This window comes from Hippoglossus hippoglossus, chromosome 22 (genome assembly GCF_009819705.1).
Source record: "Hippoglossus hippoglossus isolate fHipHip1 chromosome 22, fHipHip1.pri, whole genome shotgun sequence".
Classification (NCBI taxonomy): Eukaryota; Metazoa; Chordata; class Actinopteri; order Pleuronectiformes; family Pleuronectidae; genus Hippoglossus; species Hippoglossus hippoglossus.
The window spans coordinates 9,606,405-9,628,339 of record NC_047172.1 but is presented as its reverse complement, the minus strand read 5'-3'; the positions used below and the strand labels follow the sequence as shown (position 1 = coordinate 9,628,339).

The 21,935-nt window shown below is 40.7% G+C and overlaps 1 long non-coding RNA gene across 1 annotated transcript; it reads left to right on the top strand.

Moving 5' to 3' along the window:
* The first annotated feature begins 1,991 nt into the window (after positions 1 to 1,991).
* LOC117756485 lies at positions 1,992 to 18,191 on the top strand. Its single transcript, XR_004612812.1, has 3 exons — positions 1,992 to 3,007; positions 8,204 to 10,033; positions 18,179 to 18,191. It is a non-coding gene; the product is annotated as an uncharacterized LOC117756485 (long non-coding RNA).
* The last annotated feature ends 3,744 nt before the right edge of the window (positions 18,192 to 21,935 follow it).

Below are 21,935 nucleotides of genomic sequence, written 5' to 3'. Positions count from 1 at the left end.
AACCCATCCCCATAATTAAATATTGTTAGAACGGAGAATCTGTCTCTAAAATCCTATTTAGTTAACAACATGCGCTTTACAATCACTGCAACATCAACTATATTTCTGTATTTACAGTTGCTTTTTGCTTTTCTCATAGAAGCAGTGCAGGAATGGGGGCAGGGGACAAAGGGAAAACGTTGAAACAAAGGTCATCTCTGTTTGTGGTGATGAACAGTCTGGAAGCCCAAAAGTCATAATGAAACATATAAAGATGCAACATTCGTTCTTACTGGAAAGATACATCTTGCAGTGAGCCAACGGCACGATTGTGAATTGAAGAAAAGGTATAAATATGCAAGTAGTGTAACCGTCCATTTCTTTAAATGAGTGAAATATGTGGCTTGGCCTGGGTGAGTCTCTTCTTCTAACAGACAGCGATACGTCTCTCAGCTCGCAGGTTAAACACTGAGCGCTCGTGTCCTTCCCTCTGGCGGAGGTGAAGTGAGAAAATGGGATCGGGGAGACGGGACCAGACGGGACGGTTGACTCCAGATGGGTTTGTTGTCTCGGTGTCGGGTTGCACAGTGAAAAATGTCCTAGAAGGTTATTCAGCAGGGTTTGATCAGTGTATCTATTATGTGCTGACACTGATGAGTCGCATGTCCGAGGGCGAGATAAGGACGTTTCTGTGCACGTGAAGGGACATGATGAGGAAACGCAGTAGGTTTGTGAATTGAAAAGGTGACACACAGTTACTTGCACTTTAAACTGTATGTTTTTGTTGAACCTATGTGTTAAACTTTTTTTAAATTCCTTTCAAGTCGACCACCTCCTCAATAATGCTGATGAACACAGAAAGCCAGTGTTGGTTTGTGCGAATAAAACCTACATTTTCTCCAAGTTATCTCCACAACTAATAGAGCCTGAGAGAGAATTCAAAGCTTATATTGATCAGAAAAATATTCTCTGTCATATGTCAACATCATTAAGAAGTCACAAATTATTCAGAAAAACGTGATGCATAGTTCAGGACAGCGTTTTTATATATATCTCTGCATCTTATAGGAATTTACTCACGACTTGAAGTTGATTGAAAACAATTCATGATCATAATGACATCATCCCAATGAAAGGTGGTGTAATTTGTATTTGATCTGAAACCAATAAGATTGCACACACAATTTACAGTTCATATTGATTAACCAATCATTTATCAACACATGGTATAAATGACATCATGATGACATTATTATAAAATAACATTATTACAATAAAAAAAGTTAGCATTGCCTTAATTGGATATATAGAATGCATGTGCAGGGTATTAAACAATTTCATTCAATAAAAAATGATTGAAGTGGGAAAATAAACCACCCAAAAAGGATGTGTGGTGCAGATAGATAGAAACTTACGATCAGCAAAAGTTAGCTCACTGATAACGGGATAATAAGTTATTAAAGTTGATGCAAAAGGTGCATTTGTACAATATGTCTCATAACTGTCTACAAATCATTGCTAATAAGCCACAATGACTTCCTCCCTTTACGACTCTGGCTTTTTGCATCCTCAAAGGTCAGTGCTGTCAGGCGGCTTGCTCCTGGACAATAATGCAATTTTTCAGATTTAAACTGACAAACGTTTTCTTTTTCCTGCAAATTTCCTCATGTTACAACAAACATTTGTTCAATATCTATCTGGTGTTATTCATAGAACATTAAAACTGCACTTCTGTATGAATTCTTTACATGAGTAGTCAACTTGATGCAGACCCCAACTCTCTCTCACTTCCATCAACACTAAACACACACAGTGTCACACTCACAGGTTTACAAACACAGATCGACCAATGGCTGGTCAACTTGGCATATTTTCCATCAACACACACAAACCCCCCTTAAAAAGCATATGGGAGGAGGAGACCCTCGCCCATGAACCCGGCTTCTGTCACGAATGCTTCATGTCATCAGGCTCTGTGTGACTCCCCGGAGTCGGTTGCCAGGCAACCGTGGCTGCATTAATATGCGCGGGAGAGAGAGAGAGAGAGAGAGAGAGAGAGAGAGAGAGAGAGAGAGAGAGAGAGAGAGCAGGGGATACCTCTTTGCCTGTGGAGCGAACGCAGCCACAACAGCATCAGTGTGAGGCGACGGGTTCCTCTACAGCACCTCTCTCTCTCTCCGTCAGACGTCCAGCATCCTCGCTCTGCTCAGGTAGTTCGGGACACACGCGCTCAGCCACTGGAGCGCAAGCAAAGCTGTGTTAGGCTCCACTTCCTCCAGAGCGAGCAGGGGCTTCCACCACTTCAGAAGGGGTTTCTCTTCTTTTTCCTTTTTAAAAATTTCATTATTAAACATTTAAACGCCGAGACGTCACCATCAAACACGCTTTACGCTGCTGAGCCGTGAAAAAGTTTGATAGCAGGGGTCAGCCCCTCTAATAAGGGTTGATAGGTCGTCTTGTCAGCAGAGATAAGACTGAAATCTATCTCTCTCTCTCTCAAAGCTTCTTGTGAGACAACGGACGATGCAAATATTCATATGAAAGTGCTTTGTTACACTCCCACCCCCATCAACTGACTCCATTCTTCAACTTGACATCATCCCTCCACACAGACGAGAAGAAGGAGACGGAGAGGAGGACAGCAGAGAGGCAGCAGAGGTGGGGAAGGCAAACAAAACACAGAGAGGAGAAAGAGGAGTGAAGCAGCGAGAGGTGGGCAGCACAGTTTCGGCTCTCTCAAAAGGCTGAGGGGGGGGGGAGAAAGTGATGGCAGCGAGAACTTGGCCACTGTGGTGAGATGAAATTCAGGGAGGAGACACCGGAGCGCCGCGGGGTACTACATCCAACGAGAGCCCTACATTTGGAGCGCCTGGAAGACGAGTCAGCCCTCTCCGGACCCTGCTCTCCGCCACGGCCGAAGGATGAGAGGGGTCTACTTTCACCTTAGTTGCCAGGGACGCCTGTGCACTCCAGAGAGGCGTCCCCCTCCAGCATGTCCGATGCTATGCTTTTCCTGATGCTTTGCAAGGTAGGTCCAGAGCTGAACTCATCACCATGTGCACAGTTGTCAACAAACACTTCTACTAAGCTGTAAATTGATCATGCATCGTGATATATTCTTTATGAATGTGGGGCTCCAGGCTCAGCTGTCTTTGTATGAATCATTGATTGAGGCAGCGGAGGCACTTCACTTTGACAGATAATACTTGCTGCTGCTGCTGCTGGCTATTTGTCCAGGAAACATGTCCACACGTTCCTGTGCTCACGCATGTCGTTAACTAGTTTAAAAGCATCTTACATAGCAGCATCTCTCCAGCTTTTTGTAAATGAAACATATCATTTGGTACATTTGGGTCCTGATGAGATCCTGCACTCCGACAGTAGTTTTCTCGGGAGTGAGTTTAAATGAATAGAAGTTATAACAGAAGTTTGAATTCATGTTTTGAATTTCTGTTCTACATCATATTCATCCGAAAATAACACAAAACGTGAAACCTGTCTTCTCCATCAGATTTAAAACCTACGTCGATACCTGCACGTGAACTTTTTAGTGCGATATTAAGCATTTTATCCTGTTCAATAATAAAAATGTTTTCCTGCAAACACAGTTCACGTTCAATCCAAAATAGATCTGTCGCCTTCCTCTCCACCACAGAACAATGAGCACAGGTTTTTGGAAAATGGGTCATGCTCATTATTAATTTCATCAGATTTCACCAACGCACGTCTCTTCTTCTCTTCCTCTCTGGTACACTTGTATGCATTATTAGTCGGATTCTTTACGTGTGTGTTTGCTTGTGTTAGTGAGTGACGGGCGTCAACCTGTCCCTGTGTGTATTTGTGTGTGTACATCTCGGTGGAGGATGGCGAGCCGCCTGCTTTAATTCCATTTTTAAAAACAATGCCAAAAGCGACACAGCCTGTCAGACGCTATTAGCATCTGGAGTCGTTTGACATGCTCGGGATTATTCAAGTGGCAAAAGCTTTTACTCTCCACTGGTCTGATCTGAGGATGTTAGCTTCCGTTAGGTGTAGCAGGGATTTGTTGTCCCAGGTATATGGCATCACCCCCCCCCCCCCTTTGTCTTGTTCTCTGTCTGTCTGCTCTTTAAAAACACTCCTGGCTGTCGCTGTACGAGAAGGAAGAACCAGGTGTGAGCTCGCCTCCCTGAGGAGATGCTGTTCATTTTTCGGAACAGAGCGAGGAATTGTTGATCCAGAGACGCTACGTGTGTCACGTAGAGGGAAAAAAAGTTAAGAGTGTGAGAGGGAGCTCTTGAGTGACAAGAGGAATCGATGCTGAGATAACTAAATCCTCTTCACATTAGAATAAGTCAAATGGCTAATCAATAAGGGGTGGAGTGGAGGAAGCTGTACTGTATCTTGGCTGGATTGATAATCTCTTCATTCAATGTGTTGTGTCACGATAATCCACAACTTTCCCCTGGATTATGACAGCTCTGATCCCGTCCTGCTATCACACACTGAGGAAGTCCTGACGGGGTAGTTAACGTTTCTGGTACGTCACTTGAAGGAGAACGTTCTCTGTTGCAACCTGGAGACGTTGGCGTTGGAGGACGTCCAGAAGTTTTTTTGTGTGTGTGTGACGTACGGCTGTGCTCCAGCGTTTCCCCACCTCCTCAGGTTTTGGCAGAGCCTGGACTCCACCATCACCCCGCACCAACAACCCCCAGGCACCATTCGAGCCTCTTTTTTTGTCTTTTGCAGAGGAGGACTTGTGTGTATCAGCAGCGAGCAGGCGTCTTCATGCATGAGGGCACATCCAGTGCGCCGCACAAACATTCAGGTTGAGGAAAGCCGTTTATGGTGAACCCCAGGAGAGGCAATCGAAGCCCATTGTCACAGATCAGAGGAGGAACAGCAGCCTGATGGGGTTTTTATGTACGTCGAGAGCACAATGCATGTCGATGATTGGACATCGCTGTAATTCAGAGTGACTGTGTGGGATGTTAGCCTTTAGAGAGGACAGTTATGTTGATGCTCCTGGCCTCATAAACAGGCCCGAGCAAAAAGGCCTTTGACTTTTACAGTATGAAAGGCCTTTATATCAACTCATAGGTTAATCCATAAACACAAAAACCATGATGGCCCTTGAGTAAGTGGCTTTAATTTTGACTTATTAAATCTGACATTTCCTCAGCAGCACTGGCCTCAAGTCGAATGTAATAATATAACTGAATTATTGTTGTGTTCATCACTTTTTCTGTTTCACCTTCGCCAAGAAGGTAATATTTTCACCCGTCTCCATTTGTTTGTTTGTTTGTGAACAAGACTACACAAAAACTACAAGACCGATTTTCAGGAAACTTGGTGGAACGATGAGGGATGGGTCAAGGAAGATCCCATTCAAATTTGGTGGAGATATGGATCTTTTTTTTTTTCACTTACTTTAAAATTGGGATATTTTCAACATTTTCACTGTTTTCCCACAGAATAATTATTCAAATCTTGATGGAAAAAACTGGTATATTTACGAAATTGAAATCTATAAGTGCGTGGAATTTGGTGCCATTCTAGTTTTTCTATGTACTTTAGCTGATGGTATATGATGATTTCTGCCAAGACCTTTTCCCTCTGAGAACACGGTCAGTAAGTAAAAAAAAAAGGAAAGTGCTCCAATGGTGACATAAAAATCTGGACTTTGGCAGAGCTCGGCCAAAAGGTTTAATAAACTTGAATTAAATCAAAGTACGCCTGTAAATAAGCCTTCATAATGTGGGTATTAAGGTTAACTGCAGTGAACAACTCTGTGAAGTTAGATTTATCTTTATCCGGAAAAATAAATGTTAAGGAAGGCACGTTTTCTACATCAATTGTGATCACGGGAATGGACAATATCACGTTTTTATAGGTTGATGCAACTTTAGGTGAATTCAGCACAGAGTAAAGAGAAAGCAAACTAGAAGTGATGGTAGAAAAGTGGAGAACATCATATGACATGTTGTTTCTGGTTCTTAGTCCATCTCATATCTAACAATGTGTTACCCCACAATCCTTGAAACGTATTTCAGGATTGTTTTTATTATTTTATGTCCTCTCCACACAAAGTACATCGGCCAAAGAGGCACATCGTGTACTTGTACTTCAGGTAACTTCTCTTTTTAAACTCTCACTGGAGGTAAATGCAAATGTCAAGTGTATCTTGTATCTAAGCTTTTTACTAAAAGAAGCAGTTCAGGTTTATTTATTTATTTACTCTGCATTAGCTTACATGCTTTACTGTTGCTAGTCAGCGTATAAAACCAAGTGACCCACAAAAGGAAAATTTTTCTCCTGGGAGGTGTTTGGATGCCAACTTGCACAAACTGCTGCGCCTACGGGCTGAAAACATACCGCTAGTTTCTAATACCCTACCCCGGGCTACACAAATCAACACACACGCACACACACACATCTGATGTCCAGCATATCACTCTGGAATCAATGATAGTAAATGTTCTGTGTATTGCAGCAAAATAGTAATAACATAGTCATAGTACCTGAAAAACAAATGAAGCATGGAATGGTAGATTTCATGTGTTCAAGTTGTCATCCAAACTTTCAGAATAAGTGTCTGTGTGGAGAGAACCATGTCTAAATTCATCTAAAATGTATCCTTGATGTTATATGAGAAACTCAAAGAGCACGTCCATCCACCAAGGCCGTTTTATCACCATATTGCATATACATGTTTGTGATCAGATTCCTACAGATCTGCAACAAATTCCACCTGTTCATAGATATGAGCACGTTATAAATACCTTAACTTTGTTATAAATATTGGGAGCTATTCACAAAAATGTCAAAAAACGCCTTAGCTCTCAATGCAAAAAAACAAAGGTCACTGGAAGTCTCCTTTAATCCGGATATGCACCAAAAGTTCTGCCTTTTCCCAGGCGCTTACCCCACACTGCTGTAGTTTTTGAGTAATCCTGCTAACAGACAGACAAAGAGCAATGAAAACACAACTGTGAGTATTATAACACCTACCTAAATTATTTAGTGACCCAAAAGCGGTTCATGGTTTAGCATTCAATTTGTTGCAAACAATAGGAATAAAAAAATATCTTTACAGATTTAGAATCCTGTCAAACATCACCTGTCTTTTGGTCTCTATGAACTTTGAGAGTATTATAAACTGATTACGCTGTTTTTCTCTTGCATACATTTTGATTAAATCCTTGCAATTCTTCCCAATTTTATCCATCGTTCTGCTTTTCACGACTGTAAAGTGCTTTCACTCATTATCTACTCACCACTATGCTGATAGGGGGGTGGGTGAAGTGTTGGAGTCCACAAAACATGACGTCATTTACACCATGTTTTTACCCTAAATGTCCTCTGATATCCTCCTCCTAGCCAGGAGCCGCGTTCTCGTGCACACACAGCAGAAGCTCTCGCCTCTATGTTCTCGCCCACGGGGCACGAGACAAGATCAGCGAGAACTAATAACTGCAGCTATCGCAAGTTCTCATTAAATAGATAACCTGACTTGACTTCACGTGAAGAGAATATATGCAAAGTGTTGCATCTGTATAATAATCCAAAACTGCTGAAATCGACCAGTTAGGTTTTGCATTTCACACAAATGAAACAATTTAAGCTTTTGTGAAATTCAAACACAGGCATTGACCGGTGCAAAGTCATTTATTTTTTATGGAAAATCTTTCACATAGCCTTGAGTAAAACATATTTTTACAGAGGTGTGTATCAACAGCAGTGTAACACGCAGAAAGCAGCAGTACAGTAGTTGTGGTGTGTGTGTTGTGGTGGTTATTGGACAACTCGTAGCTCCTCAGTCCAGTCAATCACCTTTTCTTTCTTTCACACACAAAACTCAGGAAAAACACATCCAATGTTTTTTTCCCCATCCCAGGCTCTGACTGTTAAATCTGCAAATAAGACCAATTTCCCACATATTTAATTTTCTTCCTCAAACAGATTTGGTCACAGATTTGGTCTCAGTCTTGATAATCTGACATTAATATGCAGCTCTCTCTCCACCAAGTGTAATTCAATTAACTTTATCATTATTTCCTTGAAACACACATCAGGAAGATTAAAAAAGAAAACAACAATTTCTTAATCACTTTACTGCTTCTCCAATCATCTCACCAACAGATAACATTGACATTATCGCTCGCCACCACCCGCTGTGCAACAACCATACTAACCAGTAACTAACACATGGATTTTCTTTTTCTCTCCTATCTGCTCGCTCCAGATTCGTCTGAGACGAAAACTGCAGACTTTTCCGGGGAAAATGGTAAATACTGTCTACAGTGATGAGGAAAGGGGAATCCAAGACAAGGAAGGCAAGGAGGAGTCCATCTTGGCCATGTTGGGCATCATTGGGACCATCCTCAACCTGGTAGTCATCATCTTTGTCTACATCTACACCACCTTGTAGGTCTCGAACTCTTGTTGCGCTTCATTGACCGGAGCTCGTCCACTTGTACTGGGATGAGGATGGGAGGAGGAAGGACGATGCCCTTGTTCCCATGTGATGGACTGGATCTAAGTCTGTGTGATCACCATATGGAGTCAATCCTGCATCACTTTCAGCAACTCAGACTTTGGGAAGCTGGTCTGTTCCTCTTCCTTTTACAGATTGGATTATCCAGAATATCTGGACACGTTTGACTTGTACATAAATGCATGAAGCCACTGAAAGACGTTAACGAAACAAGATGCAGCTTCTACCTTGACGGAGACATGAAAGACGGCAGAGAGAGAGAGAGTGGACGCTTTTAGAAAATATTTTTCAGACGTTCTCACCAACTCAATCCATTGCTGATTGGGATTAAAGGTGAAGATGTACAGAGAAAGTAAAAAACACAAGTATATTATTTGTTGTTTATTATTTCTCCTCAAAGATCCTCTCGGTAGAACACAGCATACATTCAGTTACACACAATTTAAATAAACATATTATTATATGATCGCTATTCAGCTTGATTTTTTGTTTGTTTGTAAATTTTTGGGAAATAACAACATTGGTGGGTGTTTTTTTCAAACATTTGTCGCACCTGAACATTTGCTCACATTCACACAACACTCAGATGTTTCATTTACTGAAACAAATGGGGGCATTGTGTCAGTGCTAAGTGCTAAAATGCGCCTATTAATGGACGCACTTGACTTTGTGCTTGACATTAAATAGAGGAAGAGTAGATACAACACACAATGGCTTGATTATCTTATATTATTAATTTTTCAATGCATCCTTTTAGCCTTCAAGGATCACAGCCGCTGAGATAAGATGCATCCGTGTGTGAGAAAATGATTTTAACATATAGTTCAAGCCTCGGCTCAGGCTGAGTTCTATCATATATTCCAGGCTGCATGAGTTTATCAACACTAATTTAAACACACTGAACCGTCCACCTGTAGATGTACACAGAGTTTATTGAACCTGAGAGCTTCAGATAGTTTGCATTGCTCAGCCATTGATCCTCAGTTTTTGCATCACTAATTCTTAGACTCGTGCACAATAACTGTTTGCCTTAAAACATGAGGAAATGGCTATTTCCACAATGTATAAACGTATCAGGTTATTACTACTTTGTGAAGGACTTCACTTGTTGTACATACATGTAATTCAATACCAATGTCGTGTAGTTTTTATTGATGAGAGGTCAATAATTGGTAATTTTATAACCCACCCTGCTTTTGTCTTAAAACAACAAAACCATTGAGCAAATTAAGCTGAGTTATTTCCAGACCTGGGCTAAGTCTCTGTTTTTGTGGTGTAAGACGGACGTGTGAATGTTGGGAAATCCAAATATTCACACACATTTTTAGACTAACTTTTTGTATTTTGTTTGATTGACAGGACTGACACTGTGTCATTTGTCCTCAATGTCTTACAAACGTACACTCCAATAATTTGAATGACGAAGCTTAAAACCTGACATTGTTATCACCCAGGACTGGAAATAAGGCAACACTTATTTTGTATTTGAGTGTAACTAAAGAAGGCATAAGACATGTGTCCAAAATGATTTCTGTTTTCATTTGTTGAGTAGAATCTAGAGCAGTTTTACAAATAATTGTAAGGTGGGGTAAGCGATATTAGGGTTTGTATTATAACTCAAGATCAAAACAAACACACCCCTCCCTTCAGTGTTCCCTCCGAATCTCCACCTCAAGGTGAACCACCGATCTCATAAAAAGCTGAAGGACAGTTTAAACTTCTATTTAATAATATTAGTCCTTTCTAGAATGTTGTTTCACTGTCTGTTGCAGCAGAGTGACTAAATTCGATAAAGATGCCAGTGCACGTTATCTGAGGGCAGGTTGTCCTCCCATCCCTCAATAGTAGACGGCAGAGGAATGATTACATTTAATTTAAAAATGGCTCAAAGAAAGAGGATTAGTGTTGGCATATCGTGTCTATGACCGCTCCCCTGGAAATCACAGACTTCTGCCTTGTTCCCACTGCCCAGTCACACATCGTTTCCCAAATACAGGGAAAGAATCAGGGGAGGAGACATTAGCAGAATTCGACAAAAAGTGTTTCTGTTTGGATGAAAATCACTTACCCCACCTTTAAATCAAGTCATGTGACAGTTTGAACTGAGCTGAAGTTGGTTAGAGATTTCTATTACAGTTCAACATTTTGGTAAAACGCTGGTTGAGAGGAATTGAATCAGCATTTTTTTCCCCCAAAAAAATGTTGAACTGATCCTTTGAAGAAATGAATAAGGATGTGCTGTATGTAGAGAATGTACGTCTATAGACAACAGGCTACATTTTGTTTATAGAACATTACATCCGTGTTTGTCAGTCAACAACCTCATGTTTTCAGAAAGTGCCTGAGATCAACGTGTCTCAACCTCACCAGTGGCGAAAGGACGGAAACCAGTGAGACCAGAATCTTCGTGAGCCCACATGTCAGGTGACCAGGAGCGGGAGAACACGTCTCCTGATCCACTGCATCATAAAGAGACTGGGATGTTATACAGTCGATAGGACGTCAGCCCTTCTTGTGTCGGGGTGAGGTGCTCGAACTCGTAAGAAAACGAAAGCTTAGTAAGCACACGGACAAGTCTTATGAATGTATCATGATGTAAATGTTTTCCTCATCGTTTGCTTATCTCCCCTGAAGCTATAGCATCTCAACTCTGCTTACGTTTTATTTACGTGTATGCTAATCCTATTTAAAATCATTGAATTAGTCTCTTGTGGTTGACAAGGGTACAAGGGAAGGGTTTCAAAGATTTTTCAGCTTGTGGTTTTGTTACAAAACGTTAAATAAATACCACTTAAAAACAGTTTTCCACTTGGAATGTGTTGTCTCTGTGTTGGTGGGACGGAGATGAATGGTAAAATATTCCGTTTTATGCAACGCGGCCCGAGTGTCGATGCGTATCAGCTCCGTTCATTAAGTACAAGAAACATCAATTTTGAAAGACTCTTTCAGCGTCGCGGATTCTGAAATAAAAAAGTGTTTGGAACAAGTGGCAAGCGTTTGCTCGACAGCAGTGTGAGGGGAGAGAAAAATAAAATCTTTGAAAATCTATACTATCCTGCCTCTGACAGCTATGTGAGATTACAACGGAGCCCTGAAGAGGAAGATGGGGAAAGAAACGGAACCTTAAAGAGTCTGGGGCCGTACATCCTGCGAGACGTATATGGCCGTCTCGCTGCAAATCAATCTGAGAGATGGGGAGAAACGGACGAAGCACGAAGCTGCAGGAAAGAGACAGAAACCAAATCGCTCTATAGACAATTTAGTTTTTATCCCGGCTTCTTTTGGTTTAGATCTTATGGGTCATATATGTGTCAGAATGATTCCCCACTCCATTAAGAGTCCTCTGTGAGTGGAAACGCACTGGAACAATCCTGTTGGAGGAGGAGAAAACAGCTCGACTCTACTTTTTCTTTAAATGTAATGGGTTAGGCAATGAACCAAGAGAAGGCGACGTTGTTTGTTTGTTGCTGCTTAAATTCACACGTGCCCAGAAGCCCTCGTTGAGCTATTGTCTCACCTGGATCCTGGCAGCAGCCTTTTTTTTAAAATCACATCCCCCCCGTTTTGAAGATGAGAGATGCTCGCTGAACAAAGTGCGGGAGATTGTGGCGCGTTTGCTGAGGGATGATTCAAGCGAGAAGATTGTCCGTGCAGACGTTCCATCTCTATCTCGCTGAGCTGACATTGTTTTGATGGTTTCCCGGGGAAAAAAAGCTGCGCGGGCGATTAATCCGTCCACAGCACAAGCCACAGCAAATCAACAAGACAGAGTCGTGGCAGCCAACGTCAGGCTGCTTCTGTCGCTGTTTGAAGGCAATTGAACCTGTGGCAGATGCACACATTTCAATTAGATGTCACACGGTGGAGCGTCGTTTTCAGTGTGTTATCTATGATATCGACAACATTTTAATCCCCAAAACACAGCTCTTCGTGGAAAGACAAATTTTCCATTTTATACGATGCTATGTGTAGGACTATTTGTTGACAAAAAAAATTTTAAGCATATATCTCGTAACGATTTGGCAAACTACTCCTTTAAAGGACAATTCCACCCAAAGTAGTGAGTGCATCACAAGGGATTTCAGGTTGTGAGTAAAAGTAAAAATAGGAGCTGATTCCTTGGTCCAGATCAAGGGCCTTTACCAAAAGTTGAATAACGTGGAATCAATTCACTTTCACTATAATATCTTATACTATTATTTTATAGTGATATTATATAATAATGTAATACTTCTTAAACAGTAACAACCACACGTAATGTATAGATGTTCAATTATTCCCTCCCAAACACAGAAATAAGGAGTTTCAGGACTATAAAATATGTAGAAACCATCAAAAGATACACTATCATCGGCAAAGGAGATTATTACATTGTTATTACAGAATTGTCAGTTGGTTAGTTTGTGAGTTAACTTCATGTACAAGGAAATACTTGATTTCAGCTGTCACGTTTCTTGTCAGTTTCTCAGAATCTTTTCCCTCAATGTACCAGAATGTGTTTGCTTTTCCTGACAGCAAAAACTCACCGTCTTACTTCTAACATCACTGTTACTATTGCTTTCTGTTGCTTGACACAAAGAGGGCCAACACATAGAAAATGCACAATCTCTCTGGAGGCTGTCAAAAGGAATTCTGGGAAATGTAGGAAATCACTACCCGAGGCTGAAGCAGATTGAGGAAGGTAAAATACAAAATCACCAAATACCTCCTGAGATATACTGAGCACATACAGCAGAGATAAACTGTGTGTACGAGGGGGTCTGATCTTAAGTGGTGATGACATACCTCGACAGAACACATGATGGATTACCCTGACAGTTCTTCTCTGACATACTTCATCTGAGAACAAAGATATCAAGCAGTAGCGGAAGTAGATAAGACCTGGGTCACGCTGGTGTCATATAACCTCTTGTGTCTGAAGAAAAACCAGAAAAACAAAGCCACACTTTTTTTTCGATCTAACCAGGTCACAGTTCACTCTGGAGTATCGATGTCGTGACTTCCCTGAATCCAAGTCCTCCCTCAATTAGAGACGTGAGAGGATTTCTCCAGCAGATGTGTCCTACATAGATTTCCTGTCACAAAGGGTGCACATATCCAGCTGCCTTTCTCCACATGTATTCATGCGGAGAAATAAATCCTGTGATCAAAATCAGGGGACGGGCTTGAAAGCCGTGAAAAATCCTGATACAAATGTAAAACTCGGGAGAAGAAAGCGTCAAAGTGTCAGGTTCAGCTAGACTGTCAAGAGATTACAAATCTTTTGGTTTCCTTCCTCTTCTTCTTTATGCATGGTGAATGTTTTCAGTCATGTTAAACTGGAGATCAACCTCTTGGCCAGGACGCCGGCGCTTAACATCACAAATATTTGGGAGGCTCGGTGGAGATCTTTTTGTTCCGAGTGAGGTGGGGAGGATTAGAAATGTCTAGCTATAGAATATCATTCTTTTATTGACTAATAAGAGGTTTAATTGTATTTGCATATTGGCGAAAGTGCTTTGTCACGATCAAATCCCACAGTAAAGAAGTGCTGAGGTTAGAGGGTTTCACAGAGACAAATGCTCCATGTGTGCAGAGTTCACCAAACACAACAGCGTGTGTGGAAGCTGTTAAGTCCTTGCAGGTGTTTAAGTATATCTGAAAAGTAGTGTTTAGTGGGAAAGGCAAGACCTGCTATAGCTTCTACTTTTGGAGTATTAGCTACTTAGCCTACTCAAGTGGAAATTACAAATATGAACTGTTTCCTTAGCTCAGTTCAAAGATTTGTTGGTGTGTATTTTCATTCACTTATTTTAAGGGCAAAGTGGTCACACGACAATTCAAATGCACCTTACCACCATAGACTGCATGTAAGGATGGACATTTATATCCAATGGTTATATTGTTGCCAATAATATAATAACTTAATATTTTACATTACAAGTGAGGGGAATATAGTTAGTACAACTTTGAGAATAATTTACCTGACTGCCTCATTTGCACATTTTGAAAAACTAGAGATTAAAACCTCGACCAACAGAGAGTAATGAGGAAAAAAGCCATTAATTTCCCCCTCACTGTGTAAGAACTGTTCTCATTTTCTACCATTATTAACATAATAAACATGCAAACACCACACCCACACATTTATCTCCCCTTTCATTATCAATCACACACTCTAACATTCACACTCTCACACGGCTTTAGTAGCAGAAGAACAGATGAGGAAGACAAAGTCATTAGAAGGAGAAGATGCTTTAACGCAGTTTGTCTTGCTTTTAGGACTCGAGCAAAAGATCCTCACTTTGCAGAGTGAACATGCTCAGCAATCGTCTTTACTTTAGACAGTTGGACATCATTATCAACGCAGTGGATTCAATTTAGAAAAATTCACGAGACTCAGTTTGTAATTTGAGATACTAAACTGTATTTGTTTTATATCAGAAAATGCAGATTTTAAAATTTAGCACTTTTCTAAATTCTCATTCCACCCTTTAAATTAGACCATTACAGGATTAACAGAGAAAGGCACATAGTACATTTACCTGTCAAGGCTCCTGATGAAACCACATTTATATTCACTTTATCCAGATTTTTATTCATATCAACACCAAATTGCAAACACTCATAAATATCAGCCCCTTTTTTCCATTAGGGTCCATGCAACAACCAACCAACCAGCCAAGACATTCAGGGTAACCTGACCTTATCTTTACTACAGTCTGCTCTGTTAAGGTGAAAGTGGCAGGGCTGAGAAAACTGGGTTCATATTAATCTACAATCAGGTGTTTAATAGCGTTATGATGAAGCCATTCTCTTGTCAACTGTCCAACAACTTTTGCTCTTTTAATTCAGGCTGATCTGAAGTGTTGGGTTAGTCGACTGGAAAATCTCACTGAGAGTTGAAAGATTTTCACATGTCGTTTGGAGATAACACTAAGTCTCAGCTCACAGTGCTGCATTAAAAACAATTATATTCAGAATATACAATACATGTGAGTTAATAATGACCTAAATTGAGCTAATAATCAGTCATAAGTAGTAAAATACCTCAAATCTGATTTCTCTGAGCAATATCACTGAATAACTGTACTTGGTCAAAGAATGTACTGTACAGGACACAATGATTGTAAAAACAGTGTAAATGGTGCCAGAATCAGAAAGGACAGATCACAGCAAGCAGGTTTTTTTAAATGGGCAGAGGAGAAGAAGAAGCGGAGGGGGGAGGGACAGCTGTGTTGTCTCAAGCTGAGACTGGACGACTCAGCTCCCAGTGTCTGTCACTGATGTCTAAACAAAGACCGCTGAGCTGATCGATAGAGTGCCGGCCGAGGGGCATCCACAAAACCCACTGTTATGGTGAACTGTCTGTTCAAGAGCACGGAGCGTGTGAAAAATCACTGATTCAAATCTGAACCTATATTGTTTTTCGTATTTTTTTTTTTTGCATTCAGCATTAAACTGCAAAGACTGCTGATCGGAAAAGTACAAGATGTATCTGATCTGGGGTGAAATCAATGCTCACTAACTACTTACACTGTAGTGGACAAGCTCAGCAGAATGGATTTTGCTCTTACTGTACTTCTCACTTTGAGTCTGATTTGTACCCAGAGGAGACGAATGGACGACTCTCCGGCCAAATGATTAAGGCCTGGTGGAGGCGAGGTTTAAGCAGGAAAAAAAAAAGAAAAAAGCTGCCGACCAGACACAGTCGTATTCAGAGGCTGAAACACCCCAGTGCACTTCAATCAGTCCAGCTGTAGAGGTATAGCACACTGAATGTACATTCACTCGTTCCTGCTGTTTGAAGCACATCTCTGCTATATGGAGCATCTTGTGCTGATGTGATTTTTGCCGGAGAACATGAAAATGGAGGACGACATGAAGGAAGGCACGTAGCCTGCTTTGGGGCAACATAGTAGCTGCTTTTCAAGATAAAAAAATCGACATTGTTTATGCAATCAGTAATACTATGTTTTATTAGCATAACTATTGTAATATATACAGTAAGTGGTACCAATTAGAATTTTGTTAGGTCATGTTGCTAAGTTGAACTGGTTCAGACACAAAAACCAGAATGCCTGAACCCTTCAGGTCGGGCTCGGCTACTTTTCTCTGAGGATCGGTCGGGTTTCGGAGGCCCATGCTAGTGCCAGTTATCGATAGAGGGAAGCTGAAAAAAAGAAGGTAACTATATTCGGACTGGGAAAAAAAAAGTATTAAATAGTTATTCATGTACAACCAGCCCTTGTAACACAGCAGGGAGGGGCACCCGAGGATGTCTGATTACGTTTGTTCACAGTGATGACAATATCTGTGAGAACCCAGTTAAATGATATGATCTGCTTTGTACAAGAGGATGCAATGACAGCATGGTCAGACACCCCATGACGAAACCCATTTCACTAACCTTCCTCCAAAAGCTTTGTAATTTTGTAAGTTTGTTTGAAGACTAGAGTGTCTGAATGTGTGTGTCTGGGATGGTGGCGGAGGTTTGCACTTACACAGTTTCTACTTTGTTTATAATTTTGAAGATTGTAATGATGTGGTTTGGTGTGATTTATTTCTTTTTAGGGGGAGATCAATTTGGCTCGATTCAGGGCCCCCCCCCCCCCCACACAGTCCTTCGATGTGCTCCTGCATACAACTTTTCTCATTAGTTTTAATTACAGGTTACGTTTTCACCTTAGAAATACAAAGCACCACATGATCACCAAAGTTAAGATGAAAAAACCAGTAAGATATCTCTTTTCATTATCTTGTTTTTGTATGTTTTAGTTCAGCTAAGTTGTGTGTAACTATAAAACATAACTTAAACAGAGGATAAATCTATGATTCTCTATGTGGACGGGAGGGATCTGATTCGTTTGTTGTATTTTCATATCATATTTTACAGGATTGATCCCCTAAGAGATACCAACAAAAATAAATCTGTCCTACATCAGTGTGACTCATTAGCACCATGACATTTATAGCTGGAGATCAGCATCAACAAAATAAATGGACCCCTCATCAGGTGTTTGAGCAGCAGCAGCAGCCGCCCCAGCAGCAGCAGTCCACTCCAGTTTGGCACAGAGTCACATTTAATGGGGTCACAATCATCACAGCGGCTGTCTGCTTGTTGGAGTCGAGCACCTTCAGCTGCGAGGCTGAAAAAACCCCCACATTGCATTGATTTGTTCTACATTAAACAGCAGAGTGAGGACGGGCGTAGGACACAGAGGGGGACAAAGCAAGCATGCAGATGACTTACGGAGGGGATGTCTTCATCTGAGGAGCCAGAGTGATTTCACAGCTCTGGAGACCAGTGTGTTTGAAAAGAAGAAAGGAGACAGATGGAGAAGACGCATACTGTCCTCTGCTGATGGTGACTGAGAGTCAGTGCATATCGTTAAAGATGTGAAATAGTCACTGTCATTTAGAGATGACAGATTTATCAATGCAATACTTATTGGTATTAAACTCGTAAACACGTTACAGTAGACACATTTATATTGAAATGCACCAGCACATATGTATAAGCCTCAGTACTTAAACATGTAATATAAACTTAAATCAGAAAACCAGACATTTATTGCATTGCCGTTTGCCTAAGCTGCATTAAATTAAAAAAAAGATGTAGTGTTCATAATATCCTGTCCCCTCCCAGCAAACTATGAAACACACTTGAGTGAGATGCTCAAAGATTTTCCTGTGCAAAATAGTCATTTTAATTCAGAGAAGACACTTTAATCAACACATAAGCAGTTTATACAAAGTTTCATCCAGTCAATACTTACTGTTCAACGATATAACAAAGTACTTCAAAATTTAAAACTTCAAAAGATTCAAAATGATAAACCAGACAAGTTCACATTTGAAGGAAGTGTTGTCGAGTCGGGCTCACAATATAACAGATGGTGGATAAATAATAAAAATAAATATAAATAGGTAAATATTTTAATAACTTTAAAAGCAGTATCAAGTGTAAATTGCTCACAGAACTCTGTAAATCTAAGTATATTGCACATGAAAAAACTGTGAGTGTATAGTACTCTTGCATATTGCCTCACGGTAAATTGCACAAACCCAAAGCATTAAGTGTGGATGCAAATTGCTCATATTATTAGTATTTTTAATAACTTATAGTACAATAAGTAATGAAACTGAAATACAGCCTCTTCTATGTCGTCATCCACAAGTAAAAATATCATTTAACCTTGAAACAGAAATATGTTTTTATATTTTTACAGTTTGACTGTGTTGCATTAGACTAATAATATTTTGTCCACCCCCGGGCAAGCTGTGTAAGGGATGAGCTCATCCCAACATTTTACTGCGATCTGCATAGAGATACGACCCCACAAAATTTGTCAGCTGCTGACCTCTAGTTGACACAGAAGGTAACAGCAAAGAATATTCAGGAGGGGGGAAAAAAAGGAAAACCGAGGATGTTTTTCATCATGAGCAGGACACGAGCAGACGAGACAAGACGCCCTGAACGTCTGAGTAAATCTTTATGACACTTTGGTGGCTTGTTTCACGGCCGATTTTCTGCTCAGAGGTTTGAAAGTGTGACGTCGAGGCCTGATCTGTATTCAGTCTGTGGCAAACTGAGTCCACTTCCACTTGGCCGTGCACTGCCACTGAGTTCATTGATATTCAGAGGAGGGAGCGTTTGATTTAAACAGGTAGTGATCTACTCAGAACACAATCTCATTTCTAATATTAAAGTCCAGGCAAGAATCTTTGAAAAAAAAAGGACACAGATGCATGAAATCTACGGTGACATGTGAGATGCGCGGGTCATGCTGGAGGGAATGAAACAGGGAAACTGTGATTTGACTGAGGTCGAGTCTTGACACAGCATTTTTTCCTGTTGTAGTAGTTGTCCATCTTTGCAGGCGATAACGTCAAGACTCCAGCTTACTCAGCCGCCCCCCCAATCTGGATTCATCCTGTAGGTAATCACCGTGAAGCCAAAGACAGCTCAGAGACAGGAGAACAACACTGCGAGTGAGTCTGCACCACAAAAGCTGATTAATTGTTTCATCGATTTCTTGGGTTTCTTAGAGCGGATGTTCTCAAACTGGTAAACTGGTATCCCCCCCCACCCCCTCCCCAAGGGTCCATGAGGGGTTCCAGGGGTCATAAAGGGTAATCACTTATTTTCACTATAATTTAATCCATAAATAACACACTGACACCATGCATGATTATTTTGGTCCTGAATTTCATACACCTCCTTTAATTAAACATCCAAAAGCAAAAATATTGTCAAATGGGGGTCACGCTGCCAGTTGATTGGTCCCTGAAACACAAGAGTTCGAGAACCACTGACTTCACCCTCCACCGGCGGCAGATGAGCGCTGCGGAACAAACGTTTCATGTGAAATGAAGGGATGTCAGCTGTTAAACAGACTGAGGACTAATTCACACGTGTCACAGCTTCATTAAACAAGGCCGCTCCTATGTTAATACCACTTAAAGCTACACGGAGGGGGGGGGGGCAAAAGGAAAACAATGACACATCAAGCATTCATGAGGGTTACAGAGCTAAACACAGACGGTAAATATGTCGTCAAGCACCTGACCAATTTCTTAATGTTATCAACAAACAGACTTGACCTTGTAATAATCCCCCCCCCCCCCTCCCCTTTTTATCTCCGCTGAAATATGAGCGCGACGTGAAAAACGACCTCTCGAGTCAATAACTTTCAAATGTCTGTTCACTGGACTCCACTGACAAAATTAGAGGAGACAATTATTCCATTAGCTCGGGTCTAGAATGTGTCACCGTCTGGGGACGAATGGTTAATGTATTGCATCTTCGTGTGTGCATGAATAATTCACAATCGTTAATTGCACACGTTCACAACCTTATTCGACCCCTCGGAATGAAACCACATTACTGCACATTTGATCTCGGACGCCGGAGTCATGTATGGATTTTGGACAGAAAAAAAAGTGATTATCTTCATGAATGCGTTTTTAAGTGTGAAACCTCACAGGAGTTTAACGTGACATTTGACATGTGAGGCTGGATTTTGTGGATTCTCCCCTCACTTTAAATCAATGGCAAAAAGCTCTAGCACAGCCGACAGCTTTGCTTTCCAATGTATGTAACAACCTCTGATTTATATATTTTGGATTATTGGGGGTTTCTTTTCTTTCTTTCTCAACACTGCAATGTTGTGATTTCTCTGTTGGAAAAGCTCAATAAAGAGAGTTAACACTATTCAATACTGTTGTAAAGAACAACAGACAAATACACAAAAATAAAACCGCAGTAAACAGAGTCCTCTGGTGGTGAGGACAGGTCAGAATACAGTGAGCTTCCTCTGAAACCTCAAGGCTTTCAAAGCAATGAAATGAATCGAAAAAGATTGAGTTGTAACACATTGCTGAAGAAGGTCAAATTAATTAATATTTAGTCATTCTTCATGGAAAACTTTCAAATATCAAAAACATGATTCGTCAAATGTCAGAATCAGCTGCATTTGCCTCTGTATTGTAAACTGAATCTTTGTTTTCTAATTATTAAAAAAATCTAAAAATATGAGCTTTAACTTAAACAAAACGATTCATAAATGTTTGTATAAAAAAACGTTGTGGATTCTGCTTTCTAAATCAATGATTAAAAAACTGATTTAATACTCCGACAAGATATAAAAACATCCTTTAATAAATGAAGGATAATGAACCCTATATGACTTAATAACTATACTGAAACATAAATGTGAAGATAATGCAGGTTATGACTTTATTTTATGAGATTTTGCACAAGACAAGTGTATAACAGCTATAACACATACTGAATAGTATTTGAACTTAAATCTGACCTGGCATCTGTTTCTTTTGTTATCGTCTGATGTATCTGAACCTATCTGGTATTAAACACCACGGACCAACTTCATTATCCCTCTAACCAGCTGAAGAGGACAAACATTTGAAATGACACCGTGATTTCTGATCTCAGTGACTCGAGTTAGTGACATTGGCCTCTATGTTTATGTTTCAATGTTGAGGCACATGTCACGTTACACGTCTTCTGTGCCGAAGGGAAAGGCAGGGGAGGAATGACAGTCACAGTTTTGTGAGCGAGCGTGAACAGAAAAGGTTGGTGACCTTTTCAGAGAGCTATCATTTAATAAACACTGACAGCGTTTTAGAGACCGATTACCATTCCTCTGGTCCTACATCAGGCCCCCCAGTCAAACTCAGTGATGGAATCATTGTCCCCAGACAGCACAGCAACAGCAAGAAAACACAAAATCAATATTTCACTTCCAAGGATTCATAGCTTTTGGATTGTGACAGCAGCATGCAACAGTCGTTCATCTATTCATTCATTTTCTATACCTGGTAAACATAACTGGACTCAATAATGCATTTATTTTAGAAGTGGGGTTGGTTCTGGAGAGGACGTACACGAGCTGTGTCCTGAACCTTCTTCCAAAGACATTCACTCACAGGAAACTCAAGTTGCATTCAGTCAGCCGTCATCAATGTGCAGGTCAAA